At 43.5% G+C, this 15,740-nt stretch overlaps 2 protein-coding genes across 14 annotated transcripts in view; one reads left to right on the top strand and one right to left on the bottom strand.

Moving 5' to 3' along the window:
* Nucleotides 1-12,394, bottom strand: part of MAPKAP1 (MAPK associated protein 1) — a 181,462-nt gene extending 169,068 nt beyond the window's left edge. For 5 of the 12 annotated variants that reach the window (XR_013981354.1, XM_080989593.1, XM_080989604.1 and 2 more), the window contains exon 1: nucleotides 12,223-12,392. The gene's annotated coding sequence lies outside the window, so the exon portion shown is untranslated. Of the gene's footprint in view, nucleotides 1-12,222 lie in introns of all 12 variants that reach the window. The other 7 variants (XM_080989602.1, XM_080989601.1, XM_080989597.1 and 4 more) reach the window with 5 other exon arrangements.
* The window catches only part of PBX3 (PBX homeobox 3), a 241,853-nt gene continuing 238,002 nt past the window's right edge, over nucleotides 11,890-15,740 (top strand). The window contains exon 1 of one of the 2 annotated variants that reach the window (XM_080989646.1): nucleotides 11,890-12,109. The gene's annotated coding sequence lies outside the window, so the exon portion shown is untranslated. Of the gene's footprint in view, nucleotides 12,110-12,490; nucleotides 12,510-15,740 lie in introns of those variants that run through there. The other variant, XM_080989650.1, reaches the window with a different exon arrangement.

The following is a 15,740-nucleotide window of genomic DNA, read 5'->3' as shown; positions in this document are numbered from 1 at the left end:
CAGGTGGGGCATTGTTAGAACCACATGCCCCAAAAGTGGTTTTAGTTTCCAAGCTCAATTCAAAATGCTGGTTTTGACCTATAAAGTCTTAAGTGGTTCAAGACTCTGGGACCCCATACAAATTGACAAGGACCCTGCAATCATGACCTAGAGCACTTCTCCGTGTTACCCCTCCATGGAAGGTCCAGAGGGTGGCACCCACCCCACCCCCTGCATGCAGAATGCTCTCCCCAGGGAGGCACACCTGGTATCATCTTCATTCAGCTTTGGGCAACAAGCAAATACTTTTCTATTTTCCCAGGATTTTGGCTCTTAATTTGAAGGGTGGCACTGAGATCTTTTTTAGTGAGAATTTTATTTAGTTGTGGTTTTTAGCCTTTTTCCTGTATTGCTGTGATTTCATACTTTTATTGTGGTTTTTATTGGTTTTAGCGTAAGTCGTTTTAGGTTACTTTGGAAGAAAACTGACTAACAAATATAGTTAATAGTAATAACAGACAGGGCTTTTAGTGTTGCAGCTGTAGCCTTCTAGAATTAGTTATGAACTAAAAGTAGACAAGGGCCTAGCGTCTTGATATTTAGGAGTCTATTGAGCACATTTTCTCTGTTTGCTTAAGAAAGCTTTCCCTGAAGTGTTACCCAGTCATTTTATGGAATAATGTGATGGCCTGGGAATCTGATTCAGAGGCTGAACCTGAGGAATCCCAGCCTGCACAGGAGTCCCCGCCTCCAGGGCCGGCTGAGCTAGGGCGGGGGCTTGAATCTGAAGGGCCCTCACCTGTGCTGGATCCTCAGGAGCAGACACCAGCTGAATCCACTCTCTGGCTCCAGGGGTGATTGAGGACCCATTGCCTGCAGGTGCTCCTCTCCCAGCCCTGTCAGGAGAAGGTGAGGTTGCCTCCTGAGTTCCTGACCACGCCCGACTCCTCGCTTTGGACCTCGCTTCGCCCCTGACGGACAGCCTCCTTACCCTCGACCTAGGACCGGACTTAGGCCATGCCGCAAGGTAACCCCCCCCCTACCCCGGGGCCAGCTCAAATAATAACTGTTCAACTGCATATATGGTTTTGTTGTCTTTAGTTAAATGAACCTATGGGGTTTTTTGTATTTTATCTTTTTACACTGCACTGATAATATTTGGTTATGAAGTGGTTTATAAATCTGCAAATTACTATGTAACTAAATCATGCCCTGCCTTGTGGTGCCTTGGCTATGTCGTCTGATACAAATCCAGGCTAGTTTGGTCTGACCCAGTAAGGCAGCCCTTTTATTTTTATTTTGGAACTTTCATCAGACAAAAGCTTTGATATTTAAGCACTGGGAGGGGAAGTGATCCATTGCACTAATAATAATAATAATAATAATAATAATAATAACAGCCCTGCCTGAACCTACGTTGCACCAGCAATTTGTTTTGGGGGAATGGAAGTTATCAATGACTGCATCATCAAAAAGACAGAAGCTTTGTGACATTATACGAGTGTTGCAGGTGGACACAATCAAAAGCTGGTTGACTACAAACAGTAAATTGGAACCTGAAAAATAATTCCTTTCCTCCCTTTATTTCTCTTCAAATTGTAGCCTCTGGTCCCATGTGTTCAAAGAAAGTAAATCTGGATCCAGCTGTGTCTGCTGGGCCATTAGTAAAGAATTATATTTTTTTGTGGGGAGGGATACGTACTTTTCTTTATACATGCATCGGTTTTGAAAGAAGTGTCACGTGAGCACAACACAATTATCACAATCTCAAAAATACAGCAGGCAAGGAGAACAAAACACATTTATGTAAGTTAAAGGGTACCAATTCTGGATGCGGAACACCTCCTTTTAAATACAGGTTTGTGGTTTTACATCAGTGCCTTCAGTGTTAATCACATGACCAAGAATGAATACAAAACAGAATGGCAGTGGAAGAGCAACAGTAGTGTGTTAATGCTAAGCAATGGTTTGTTTAGCTTAACTATGGTTTGTCTGAACAGTCAAGCCCAGCCCAGCAGACTAATGAAGATTTGTTTTCTACCAGCAAACCACAATGTGGAAATATGGTTTATTATTGGCTTGTGAATCATGACAAGCTTTAAGCTATAGCTTAGTGCTATGTCTAAAACCAACAGCACCCATCACTGGTGCTCATGAAAGTATAACAACAGCATGAGGCAAGTGAGGCTGGAAAGCAAACAAACCTCATTTGCACATTTGTGAGATGGCTCAAATCATGGCTTTAGGGTCATGTGTGAATGCAGTCAGTGGTTAAGAGCAAAGCAGCGCTGTGTGCAAATTTCACCTCACCGAGAGGCCTTCAGCAAGCCACTCTCTCTAGAGGCCTCAGTCCCTGACGTCCCCCATCTGAAATGTGGGGAGAATAAAACTGACTGAGTTGCTGTAAGAACTACATAGAAACTAGCTCAGTTCAGCAGCCAAATACAAGCTCTCTCCCAACACAGCCTGCCTTTTATACTTGTATTTGGCTTGCCTTGAGGATCAGTGAGAGTTGGGGCAAAAATTCCTTAATAAACAAAACAAATGAATGCCTGGCTGTCCATTAGTACATATATAAAGCTGAAAATGTAGCGCTGGCTATTAGAACATGGGTGGTAAGAGAGGAATATCTCCCTGTCAAGAATCACCCACTCCCCAAAAGCTGATATTCAGTGGTAGACTGCGTCAGATGCTGGAAGGAGTATGTCGCTGTCATGACTAATAGCTATGAAGACTATTGGTGGTGTGTTTTGCTGCTGTTTTCTTAGGTTTTTTTATGGGCTATTGGGTGGCTTTGATTGAAATGCATTGCTTTTTTTTCAGATTTTGTCTATGTTTCCAAATGTTGTAAGCCACATGGAAATGCCTTATGTTTCTAAACAATGAATGATGGCATAGTGGTGGTATAGTGGCTGGAGTATCAGATTAGAACCTGAGAGACCTGGGTTGAAATCCCTGCTTAGCCAAGAAACTCACTAGGGTGGCCTAGGGCCAGTCAGCATAACCTACCTCACAGGGTTGTTGTGAGGATCAAATTGGGAGAAATAGTATCATGCATGCTACCTTGGGCTCCTTGGAGGAAAGGAGAGAAATAAATAACAACAAAAATGTTTGTACTAGACAAGAATCCTCCATACCTGAGAGTGGTGAACAAGAGGGAGAAATGTAAACACATCAGAGCAAGGGATGAGACAAATTGTGCAATTATAGGAACTAGATACAGACTACCTACTTAACAGAACTGTTGAGCTTGAGCCTTATCCCAAGTCAGACCACCGGTTCAGATAGTCCAGTTTTGTCTACCAGAGCAGTGACTCTCAGAGGTTTCAGGGAGAGGAGGGTCTTTCTCAACCCTTTCCCCTAAGATGCTTTTTAACTGAAGATGCTATAACTTGAACCTGGGACTTTCTCCATGCAAAACTGAGCTATACCCCTTCACTATGTTCCAACTCCTACATATCTGAGAGACAGAGGAAGGAAGGAAGGAAGGAAGGAAGGAAGGAAGGAAGGAAGGAAGGGGAGGGGGAGAGGAAGGAAGTCACCAATTTAATACATTTGTTTTAAAAGAAAACTTTTGAAAACAGCCTTAGAAATTGTAAAGCAGGAAAAAATGCCTGTGCATAATGTCTTTCAAAAACAGAATTGTAATCTACCACTGAAGATATTAGAGTCAACCAACTTTTATTTTTAATCAATTGGCTAAACAATTACAACTGAACATATTTGCTTGGGGTGGGGAAGTGAGCAGGTCCCATCTTAATCACGTTTACTAACTCTTTGAATCAGCTCAGTGTTGTAACTCCCAAAGAATCTTTTGTGAGTTCAAGGTCCCATAAATCTATTTGAACAGCTGTGGTTTATTGACTGCCCAAAATCTACTTTTGCTGTCATAGGTGTACAGCAAACTAGCCAGTCAAACTGCAATGCTTTATTTACTGAGTTTGAGGCTCAAGGAATACCACACAACCTCAAGTATTATATACCCCACCCCCCATACATATATATACACACACACACACCTACCTCTATTGCTTGTCCCCATCTTGTGGGAGCTTTGCTTGTCAATAAAGGAACTCCTTAGATCAACAGAGTTATCCTCCCATCAATATTTTAAGCAAATAAATAAGTATTTGGCTTGGGGGGGTGGGGGAGGGAGAAAATTGCAGCACTTATAAATTAGGCCAGACAAATCCGTTTCTCGACTCCCGCCTGCAAAGAGCATTCTATCAATATAGCGAAATGCTAATCTCCTAATTAACAACCTAATTAGGTAATTATGGCTTTGCAGAGGGACGCCTAAATGAAATATGACAACATGGTCACCTCTTTATATGGCACCTGTGGGCCTTTTCAGCTGTCACTGTGAAGAGTGCAATATCAATTGGAACAGATGACAAAGCAGTGTCATTTTTCATTCTGATATTGCACTGAACAGTACAGGATGGGAACAGTTTGCAAAGAGAGAGAGAGAGAATCTTGTCTGATTTAAATGTGTAGGAGGCAGCTTGCTTAATTATGTTTAAACCACCAAGAACAGGATGAAATTGTGCATAGTGGCAGGACCGGATAAGGCATTGGGATATCACCATCACTACCATCACATTAGTATCCTGACCTGCTTTTTGAAGAGTGCATGGTGGTGTTTGTAGGATCCCCCACAGTATGACCTCACAAATAACCTGCAAGGTAGGCTAGGCTGAAAGCCTCATGGCTGAGCTGGATAGAAGCCCAGGTCTCCCCATTCAAGTCTAGCTAGTACATCACAAAGGCTCACATTTACAATCCCATACAATACTTATTTTGATATTTACCGTATATCCTGGCTGGTAACCTTCCTGTTCATACTCATTAGACTAGGGGTTGCCAACCTAGTGCCTGTAAAGGCTTTCCTGGGTTCTTCAGAGTCTTAAGCTTTCATTTTTTTAAGAGGTCAGCCTCTATCTCTCCCAGAAAGGAAGTTATGTGGCAAAATGTGCAGGTACTGTATCTTATAAGTGATTACTGTATAATGAGAGTGTGATATGGCCACCTTGTACATTCTTATTAGTGCTACAGAATGTTCTCTGTTGCTATTAGATAGTAACACTATCAGAGTGTGTGTGTGTGTGAGAGAGAGAGAGAGAGAGAGAAATCAGTATCACACTAATGCATGATTTCCATAATCAAAACCAGCAGAAAATAGCTGACTTTCCATAGTAAACATAAAGTTGTCAGGGGTGGTTGTCTCTTTTACTTCATGTTATGCCATGCTACCTATGGCAGCCATTTTGTGACTGGCATCCACAGCACTCTTCCAAAATTCAAAATGTGCCAACTTGTTCAAAAAACGCCAGCACAAGATTGACAGTCAAGGATCATGTAGTGAGCTTCAAGGGATTTGAATATATGAAGCTGCCTTACAGTTGTTATGCCCAGTACAGTCTGCTCTGACTGGCAGTGACTCCCCAGGTTCTTAGGAAAAGAAACTTATCCAGAATGCAGCTGCCAGACTAGTGACTGGGAACAGCTGCCAGGACCATGTAACACCAGTCTTAAAGGATCTACATTGGCTTCCTGTACATTTCTGAGCACAATTCAAAGTGTTGGTGTTGACCTTGAAAACCCTAAACTGCTTTGGCTCTGTATATCTGAAGTCTTCAGCCACATCATTCAGCCTTGACACTGATATCTAGCTCTGAAGGCCTTCTGGTGGTTCTCTCACTGAGAAAAGTGAGGTTACAAGGAACCAGGCAGAGGGCCTTCTCAGTAGTCGTGCCCGCCCTGTGGAATGTCCTCCCATTAGATGTCAAGGAAATAAACAACTATCTGGCTTTTAGAAGACAGCTAAAGGCAACCCTGTTCAGGGAAGTTTTTAATGTTTGATGTCATATTGTGCTTTAATTTGTTTGAAGCTGCCCAGAGTGGTTGGGGCAACCTAGTCAGATGGGCGGCATATAAATAATAAGTGATTATTATTTATTACTGGCTGACTACTGTGAGAACAGGATGCTGGACTAGATAGGCTGTTGGCCTGATCTAGCTGGCTCTTCTCACGTTCCCACACCTGCTACTCAAGTTACTTTTAAGATGAAACACCAGGGATTGGTCATGAGACCTTCTGTGTGCAAAGGAGGCTCCAAGACGTGAACTTGGTGCGAATGAACAGAATGTAAAAGCATTTGCAGCGAGGGATGACAGAGAGTACCAACAGAATCAGAAAAGGATATGCAGTCCACATATTTGTCTGTGGTTGGGAACTGAAGTAAGTCAAGAGAATACGATTGGTATTTGTTCACATCATCGCCATTGAGTTTTTAAAGTCAATAAGAAATATGCAATTCATTACTTTAACATTTTGACGTTGCCTTAAGATTGATTTAATGTATGTTACATAACACACCTAAAGAGTTACATAATTTACATTAAATAGCAGACAGCAGGATGAATGATGTAGTATTTGGCAGAAATAGAACTGTAGTGGAAGGAAAACATGCTGTTTGTGATTAACACAGGCTAAAAGGTAAACTGTTGCCTTGTTACACCCCTAGCTGCAGTCATTGATCCAGGACTGGGGAAGTTTTAGCCCTCCAGCAGTTGCTGGACTACAACTTCCATCAGCCCCAGGGTAATGCGAGTTGTAGTTCAGCAACAACTGGAGAGCCAAAGATTCCCCACACCACCTTTGATACATGTGCTGGTGTATCAAATGGCTAAGAATGGCTATTTCAAGTTCTATCTTGTTTAAATTAAGGGTGGGGAACTTCTGGCTCACCAGATGTTTCTGGACAAAAACTTCTATCACCCCTGGGGCTGATGGGAGGTGGAGTCTAGCAACATCTGGAGGGCAACAGGTTGGCCTTCACACGTCCCTCAGAGGAGATCATCACTTAATCATTAACTCCAGTTTGAAGCATCAGACCAGCTGCGCTGAAGGGTGACCTCACACACCGAGGTACACAACACAGGGCTCCCTGCAATACCAAGGGAAAAGCTTGCATTGAAGCAAGAGCTAGACAGCACATCTGTGGGCAGGAGAAGCAATGACTTAAAGCACCTGACTTGGAAATTACACACAAAAACCTTGGCTTGAAAGCTGTCTGACATCACCATACTAAACCACTGAAGAGCAGAGAGAGGGTGCTCTCAGTTTCTCCCTGGCAATTTTGGCCCAAAAATGTGCTGAAGAGTTCAGCAAACAATCAAGCCAAGCCCAGACACCTTTTCTGAAAATCACTTGCAGTGGAAAATAGTGGAATCTAGGTCGGAAAACAAGGACAGGCATTAAACGGCTCGCACTGGTAACACTCTAAAAAACGATGCTGCTTCTGACTCCAGCACCATTTCACACTAACTGTGCTCCAGGTGCAAGACAATGCACAGCTAGGCAAGTGACACTGGCCCTACTACCAAGACAAGACTCTGTGTGTTTTTGCATGTGTATCACCACACTGAGGTGAGCAAAACTCAGTGCCAAACAAAAAAAGGAATCCTGCAACATGTCCTAATTACAGTCGTACCTTGGTTTTCGAATTTCCATTCTGGAAGTCCATTCAACTTCGGAAAATGTTCGAAAACCAAGGCACAGCTTCCGACTGGCTGCAGGAGCTTCCTGCACTTAACTGGAAGCCACGTTGGATGTTCGGCTTCCAAAAAACGTCTGCAAACCAAAACACTCACTTCTGGGTTTGTGGCGTTTGGGAGCCCAAACATATGAGGCATTTGAGAACCAAGGTATGACTGTATTCAAATTTTCATCCACAAACTTATTGAACACATCATGCTTAAAACTAGCTACAGGGCAAGGTGAGAAGCAATGCTGGGGGGTTGGGGTTGGGTGCAGAGGTCAAAGCTCTATCCCCTGAACCCAGAAAATCATATTCAGTTTCCCCCGGGTTGTGACGATTTCTTCAGCTACGTACTTATATATATTGCTTCTATATCCTTCCCATGCCAGGTACGGTCGACAGACCATTTGTGAGAGTGCAGGCTCTCCATGTTTCTTGTATCGTCTACTTTTGGTTTGAAATAGTATAAGATTTTTGCCTGCTTTTTCCTTGGGGGCGTTTCTGCAGCTTGTGTAAGAGAAATTCCCAGTTCCTTATAACTCTGTCTTGTGAGTACCATCCCCGGACTAGATTTGGGTTACTTTATTCTGCCCGTATATTTGAAGGCTTTGTTTGAAGGAAACTCGGAGTGTTGTAATTAGCCGCAGTTTTAGATAACCTCAAGTTGTTTTGGAAGGCTTCAGCGGGATTTCAAAGGGGCTTTCGAAGAGCCTCAAAGGAAGGGAGGATGTTTAAAATGCGGTCCAGCAACTCCTGGAGTCCTTATCTGGCTGAGATATAAGCTCGTTTGCCAGGAGTGTGTCTTGTATTATTTTTTAAAAGCTCCTACTCACTCTGCTGAGGCTCACAGGAGACTTGCTTTAGGCACCATCTTCTTCAGCCTCCTTTATGGCTGCTTCTGCCTATATATTTACTTATAAGCTCATAGCCATATGCCTATTTTCCTAGTTTGGCTTTCCTTTAAAAAGTGAAAGGCAAGATTCTCAGGGCTCCTTTTTCAGAGGAAGCAGCAGCAGCAGCATTTACATCCCACTCTTTCTCCAGTAACCTCAAAGTGGCAGTGAATATGTATACAGGCTACTACTCCATTTTATCTTCACAGCAAGAGTGTGAGGTAGGCCAGGCCAAGCAGGCATTTGAACACAAAGCTCTCCAGCATTGTCACTGCTATGCCATACTGACTCTCCCATGTTTCCCAGACTCCAACTAGGAGTGTGGGGACATGCTCCTAGCCTTGGCTGCATTTATTTATAATATTCCACCTTTCCTCCAAGGGGCTCAAGACAGAATACAACACCTCCCCCTCTCCCATTATATCCTCACAACAACCCTGTGAGGTAGGTTGGGCTGAGAGAGTGCTATTTCCTGGACCAGCAGGAAGAGAAAGAAAGGCACAAGGTCTTTCACTTGGCTCACACTTTGAAGATGTCTGGAAGAAGCAAGGGTGATTCCTACAACTTCCAAAAAATTTCTAGACTAACATGGGAAGACACTGTCCCCTTCTCTGAAGGCAAGACAACAGAGTACTTGAGAGCAGGCTAAAATGTGAGGAACATTGAAGAACACTCACAGCATACCAATAGACAAACGGTAGGCTCGACTATGCTGGCCACATTAGGATGCTTTTGAATTTGTTTTTGTCACCCCACCCCAAATATTTATCTATCATTTACACTTTGCATTTTTTCCACTTATGTCAATCTAACATAATTTTGGAGATAATGGAGTCCAGTTTTTATTCAAAACTGACAAAATAAAAAAGCCATTCTAGAGATTTTAACTTATATCAGTTAACATCTGTGGCTTTAATTAATTAATTGCTGGGGTTAATGTTGCCTTCTAGTAATGAAATACTAAGAGCACCACCTGATACCACCCACTGGCCATAAAACCAACACATGTCAGCAACTTTATACAACAAAATGAACACCCCAAAACACTAATGTACGGAACCATATCCAATTTGTACATACAACAAATATGAAGGCCTTGTGGGTATGTTTCCACTGGTATCACAAATACTGGTAAGCCTTTATTTGCTACCTTTTCCAAGCAAGCATTAATTGAAATATATGTGTGACAACCAACACACAAAACATGTGCTTAATTCCTTTGCAGAAGTGCTTTTCCATGTACCGAGCTTGTACTAACATGAACGCCCCTTGCAACTTTTATCACAGCTGCCAGTTGACCCTGTGGTTTCAGGAGCATGCAACAGGAGAGTCTGGTCCCGAACACTGGGCAGTGGGCCAGCCGTTGCCGTGAGCCTCTTTCCTCCTTCAAAGCAAAAAGTCCCATCACAGGCTCCTAACACAGAGAGTGGAGACTGTCATGTGTTAAAAACAGGGATGGGCAAATTGAAGGCGAGATTCAAGGGCTTTGCAATGGGGGAGTTTTAACTTGATGTAAGTAGCTTCAAAAGGGAGGGGAGATTTGAAAGTCCACCTGACAGCTCCCGGAGTCTTTTACTGATAAAAGTTGGCAGTTATTTTCATGGTTGAGCCTTTTTATCAGGGTAATTTGATAATTAGAGCTCCTCCTCACACAGAAGACTCAGTGGAGACTTGACCCGGTGCCATAATCTCCTGGCTATTTTATTATTGCGTGTTACCTACTTACTTTCTGATGTGGGTAAGGGGTGCGCAGCCAGCTCCCAATGTTCTGTCACACTTGAATGTGAACAGAAATAAAACTCCAGAAAGGTGTTGTGCAGATGAAGAGGCAGGACTGTGTGAATTAGGAGCTAGTGGTAGAGTGCAGGTTTAACCACCAATTTTTCCTCCTCCTATGCAAATAGCCTCTCTAGGAGCAGAAGGCAACAGAAGGCACTGCAGTTGACCATACAACTGTATCTAACGTTAGTCCTGCTCAGAGTAGACCCACTGAAATTGATGGACATGTCTAACTTCAGTGCATTCATTTCAGTGGGTCTTCTCTGAGTATAACTTAGTTGGATACAACACAGGGTGCCCTGAGCCTTAAGAACAGGAAATACACAGTGCAGTATGTCTCTGTACACCCTTCCAAAATGCCATCCCTCTGCTTATGTAGAGAGGAAAGATCATAGGTCAATGGCAAAGCAATTTATTTGCATGTACTTTGAGCACAATGTTTTTGTGGACGCAAGAAGAGCCCTGATTTATCAGGCCAAAGGCCCATCTAAGCCAGCATCTTGTTCTCATAGTGGCCAATCAGATGCCTACGGGAAGCACATTCCCCACATGTGGTTTCCAATAACTGTTACTCAGTAGCATATAGCCTCCAACCATGGAAACAGGGCATAGCTGGGATATAAGTGCAATAATAATTTACAGTTTAAAATATATAAACAGCACATAATAAAGCAAATACCAATTCTAAACTACATAATTTTCACAACAAAGCAGCTAACAGCTATATCTTCTCTTCAAGCACCCTTGCAAACACAACACAAATTCCCACCTGATATTTAACAACCCTAATAAATAATTTTAAAATATCAGAGCACAGATTACTGATGCCAAGTCCTCCAAATCCAATTAGGGGTGTAACTGGGTTACCTAAGCAGATAAAAAGTACCATGCGACTCTATACCATGAGACCGCTTAACAGCAATTGATCCAACTCCAGTAGATCTAGTGAAAATAACGAACATTGTTAACTAGGATTTATTAATTTCAATTGAGTAGAACTTATTTGGCAACAATCCTTGATCCTTCAGATGGGGTGCAACACCCCCCCTCCTGGTTCCAGCTGAACTGAGACTGAGGAACCACCTGCTAATGGAGTCAGTGTCTTGTATGGATTAAATCCCATCTTCAATATTCTAAATTTAGATTATCTACAAAAGATTTCTTGGTTTAGCCAAAAAAAGTAAGGGGGGGGGGAGTGACAGCACAACCCTACACATGCCCACCCAGAAGCTCCATGGAGTTCCACAGGGCTTACTCACAAGTAAATGGGTACACAACTGCAGCCTAAGTGAAAACACAATGGAAAGCTTGACCAGATGGGCACTGGATGCAATCCAGTAGGGCTCCCCTTAAGTGCTTACAGATCAATGGTGAACACAGTGCCCTCCAGATCCTGCTGAACTCCAACTCCTATCATCCCCAGCCAACATGACCAATGGTCAAGGATGTCGAGGGTTCCAAGTCCAACAACATCTGGAGGATACCCAATTTGACAAACACAGCTCAGAGGCAGAGCTACGTGCACCGCCTAACAAAACGCTGCAGGTTCAATCTCCGACATCTCCTGTCACGAGTCGAGTGGTGGCAAAGACCACTGACAGGGACCCTCCATAGAGCTGCTGCCAGCCAGAGGAGACAACACTGAGCTCGACGGACGAACAGCCTGACCTGATTTAAGGCGTACACCTATGGGAGATTGTGCTGTTTGTTTAAAACTGCACGTCGTTTTAAATCCCAGCAGAAAGTTGCCGGAAAGCAGCAGACCCGGGCTGGTGCCACGGAGGTTGCAAAGGCTGGGACCACATCCTTGACCAGTGACAACCCGGCGGGGAGAGCGGGCGAGAGGAACAGGAGGCACTGGACCCGACACCTCAGCGCCGACACCTGGGCTCCCTCCGAAGGGGCGGCGCACAGGTGGGAGAGTGGGCGGGACTGGTAGCCAGGACTCCTGGGTCCCCCTGCGAAGGGAAAGGGGAATCTTGTGAGGGGCACTGAGACCGGACCCCGGGACCCCGCTCCCCACTTACGGGCCTGGCGGGCGCCGCCGCTCCCTTCCCTCGGGGCTGAGTCCCTCGTCCTACTGCCCCCGCAGAGGAAGAGGGCGGAGGGTGTGAGGGGCGCGGAGGGTGGGGGCTCCGCCAGGAGACGGAGCAGCCGCTTCCGGGGCCACAGGAGACGCCTCTGACGCCAAGAGTCAGTAACAGACGCCCTAACCCGGAAGCGGTGGCTCCTCCATTCGGAAGTGACAGGAACTAAGGGAAAGCGAGGCCGGCCGCCCGCCGAGTTCTCTACGCATGCTCTTCATCATCATCGGGTGAGGAAGGAGGGGTAGGAATCCAGAAGAGACAGAGACAGAGATACAGAACAGACCGTGTCCTGCGTATGCGCCGAAAAACTCTTGCCTCTGGAGGGCTGGGTCCTAGCGCGCTCCCGCACTTCACTAGCTTCCCACCCTCCCTGTTTTCCGGCCACGCTATGTATGGTTCTTTGACTCGTAATGAAGGAAATGGGACCTGGGTTATTCTGCGAGCAATCAGAGCAGGTCTCAGAAAATAAGCTTGCTTTCCGGGGCTTATGGTTTTCTTACAGGTAACAAGAACTCCTTTTGAGCATGTGCAAAGTGCATGTCTTTACACGACACGAGTCACCACAACTAGCCAATCGAATCTTGGGACATTAAAGCAAGGTCAGAGGGGCATGGCTTTCTGGAGAGGCTAGAACCCTGCACTTCTTATTCCAATATTAAGCTTTATTCATGTGATGTGTAATGGCACTGGATTCTTTCTACACGCCATACTAAGCACTACAGAAGTACAGGTACCGAACATATGTTTCCCTTCGCGTATGAGAACACCACCTGAGAAAGTTCGCTTTGCTGCAAAGCTATTAAGGATGCAAGAGCCCTACTTCTCAGAATATATTAGAGCTGAATTAATTCTACTACTTTTTTATATGTAGCTTTTCTTCCATGGAATGCCATACAGCATGTATGTTTTCTTCGCTATTTAATCCTCAAAACAACCATGGTAAGTAGTTGAGGCTGAAAGACAGATACAGTGGTACCTCGGTTTACGAACTAAATCTGTTTCTGAAATCTGTTCTTAAACCGAATCCGTTCTTAAACCAAGGCATGCTTTCCCTAATAAGGCCTACCGCCGCCAGTGCCCTTCCACCATTCAGTTTCCATTTGTAAACTGAGGTAAACTTCGCAAACCAGAACACTACTTCCGATTTTGCAGAGTTCGTGAACCGAATAGTTTGTAAGCAGGACTGTTCTTAAACCGAGGTACCACTGTACTGGCCCAAAGTTACCCAGTGAGCTTTGTGAATGAATGAGGGTTTGAAGTAAGGTCTTCAGGGCCTTAGTCCAGTACTCTAAAGTTCACTGCACTGGTGCCCCCCTCTCCCTTTCCTGAGTCTCCACTTTATTTTAAATGCAAGCAATGCTTTCCCTTCTACTTATGCAGTTCAAAGGGAAAGAACATGCTGGCTGCTCCTTTATTCAGTGAGAAGTAAACCTACAATCATTGTACCGCCGTACGAGTGCAAAAGTAGTCAAATAATTGATAATAATAAGAAGAAAAAGAGTTTGGATTTGATATCCTGCTTTATCACTACCCGAAGGAGTCTCAAAGCGGCTAACATTCTCCTTTCTCTTCCTCCCCCACAACGAACACTCTGTGAGGTGAGTGGGGCTGAGAGACTTCAGGGAAACGTGACTAGCCCAAGGTCACCCAGCAGCTGCATGTGGAGGAGCGGGGATGCAAACCCGGATCACCAGATAAGGAGTCCACCACTCTTAACCACTACACCACACTGGCTCTCACTAGCACCTGGTGCTAGTTTATAAAGTGTATAGTTACAGAATCATAGAATTGTAGAGTTGGAAGGGACTCCTGGGATCATCTAGTCTAACCTTGCCATGCAGGAATCGCAACCAAAGAGTCTATGACAGAAGGCCATCAACTCTGCTTAGAAACCTCCAATAAAGGAGAGTTTACCACTTTATGAGGTAGTTTATTTCATTGTCAAACACTTTCAAAAAGTATTTAAATAACTAAGCAGAGTCATATCAGACTGCTTGTAATTCTGTGTGCTCCTATCTTAGTATGTACCGGTACTTCCTGTAAAACACAAATACAAAATTTCTGGATAAAGGCCTATTTCAGAAATGGAGAACCTGCAGTTACTGCTGGACTACCAAAAGCCCCAGCCAGCATGACCAATGGTCAGGAATTATGAGAGTTGTAGACCAGCAGCATCTAGAGAGGACGACAGGTTCCCAACCCCTGCTCTAGCTAGAGATAAATTGATTTACCATACATTATAACTATCACATTCCTGTCTGCGATCCTACACATGTCTAACTGATTTCAACATGACTTAGTCCCAGGTAAATGTGCTTTAGGATTTTAGCCAGTTTTAATGCTGTTTTTAGGCTATAGTCTTAATATGATTCATTAGGGAGTAAATCCCGCTGAAAACAGAGCTTTCACTTTTGAATTAAGATGCATAGGACAACAGTGCTTGTCTCCTGTTTCCTTAGTAGTTGGCAACAGGTAAGAGAATAGTTGTTGATTCCAGTTATTGGATACCCTTTCAAAAACAAAAATAATCACACACTCAGAACATTTTGTCATATGCAATGTCCAAGGATGCTTAATTAAGAGTGTCTCCAATTATATATGCAGCACTGCAATAGGGACATTGCAATCATAAATAAAGGCAGACATGGATAAATTTATAATTAAAAATGCATTAGAAATTACAAGCATAATTTATTTACTAATACACATTGGAATAAATTTTCAGCGTAATATTTTTAAATGTGGCATTAATAAATAATGGTAAACAGAATGTTCATATAAAATATTTTCATAAATACTTACAGTACAGCATGCCATGCCATTATAGTCACCACAAAATAAATTTTATATGGCAGGCAGGTTTTTAAAAAAAATGTGTATGTGATCTGTCTTGAAGTCACTTGGTGAAAAGAAAAATGTAACCCAAAGGATTGTCAGGTATGATTGGAACTTGGCAACTTTTGTACATTGAGGGTGAATCTCATAAGTTTTAATATGTCTTAAATCCTGACACCTTAAATCCTGACATCATGAAAACAACTTCTGTTACAAAATGAATGTGCTCTGGCAAAGACTGCCTCTGTGCATTCCTCTACTGATTTCGTTAAAAGGCATATGCAGGGTTCCTGTCCTGTATAAATCCCACTGAAATTAATTAATGGAAGTGATTCAACAGCAGTGCTTGCTGGGTTGTAGCCCTTCGATTAAATCTCCAAGGTGCTGATCTTTACCTTGGCTTGACTACTACGTACCTTAAGTACTCACTGCTGTCCTATATATTACCTAGGCTTTCTTGAATCAATAGGGACAATTAAGATATTTACCTTAAAGAAAATAGTTAAAATATGGATTTATAATCTAATTAAAAAGTGTAACAAATAGACCCTTTTCACCTATGCATAAGATCCTACCCTCACGATCCAGCCACAGTTAAGCACTAGTTTTAATGGGGGATGGAT

The sequence above is a fragment of the Podarcis pityusensis genome (genome assembly GCF_964106645.2).
Source record: "Podarcis pityusensis genome assembly, chromosome: Z".
NCBI classification, from domain to species: domain Eukaryota; kingdom Metazoa; phylum Chordata; class Lepidosauria; order Squamata; family Lacertidae; genus Podarcis; species Podarcis pityusensis.
Note: the sequence above shows the minus strand (reverse complement) of the source record. Positions and strands in the feature narration are given on the sequence as shown.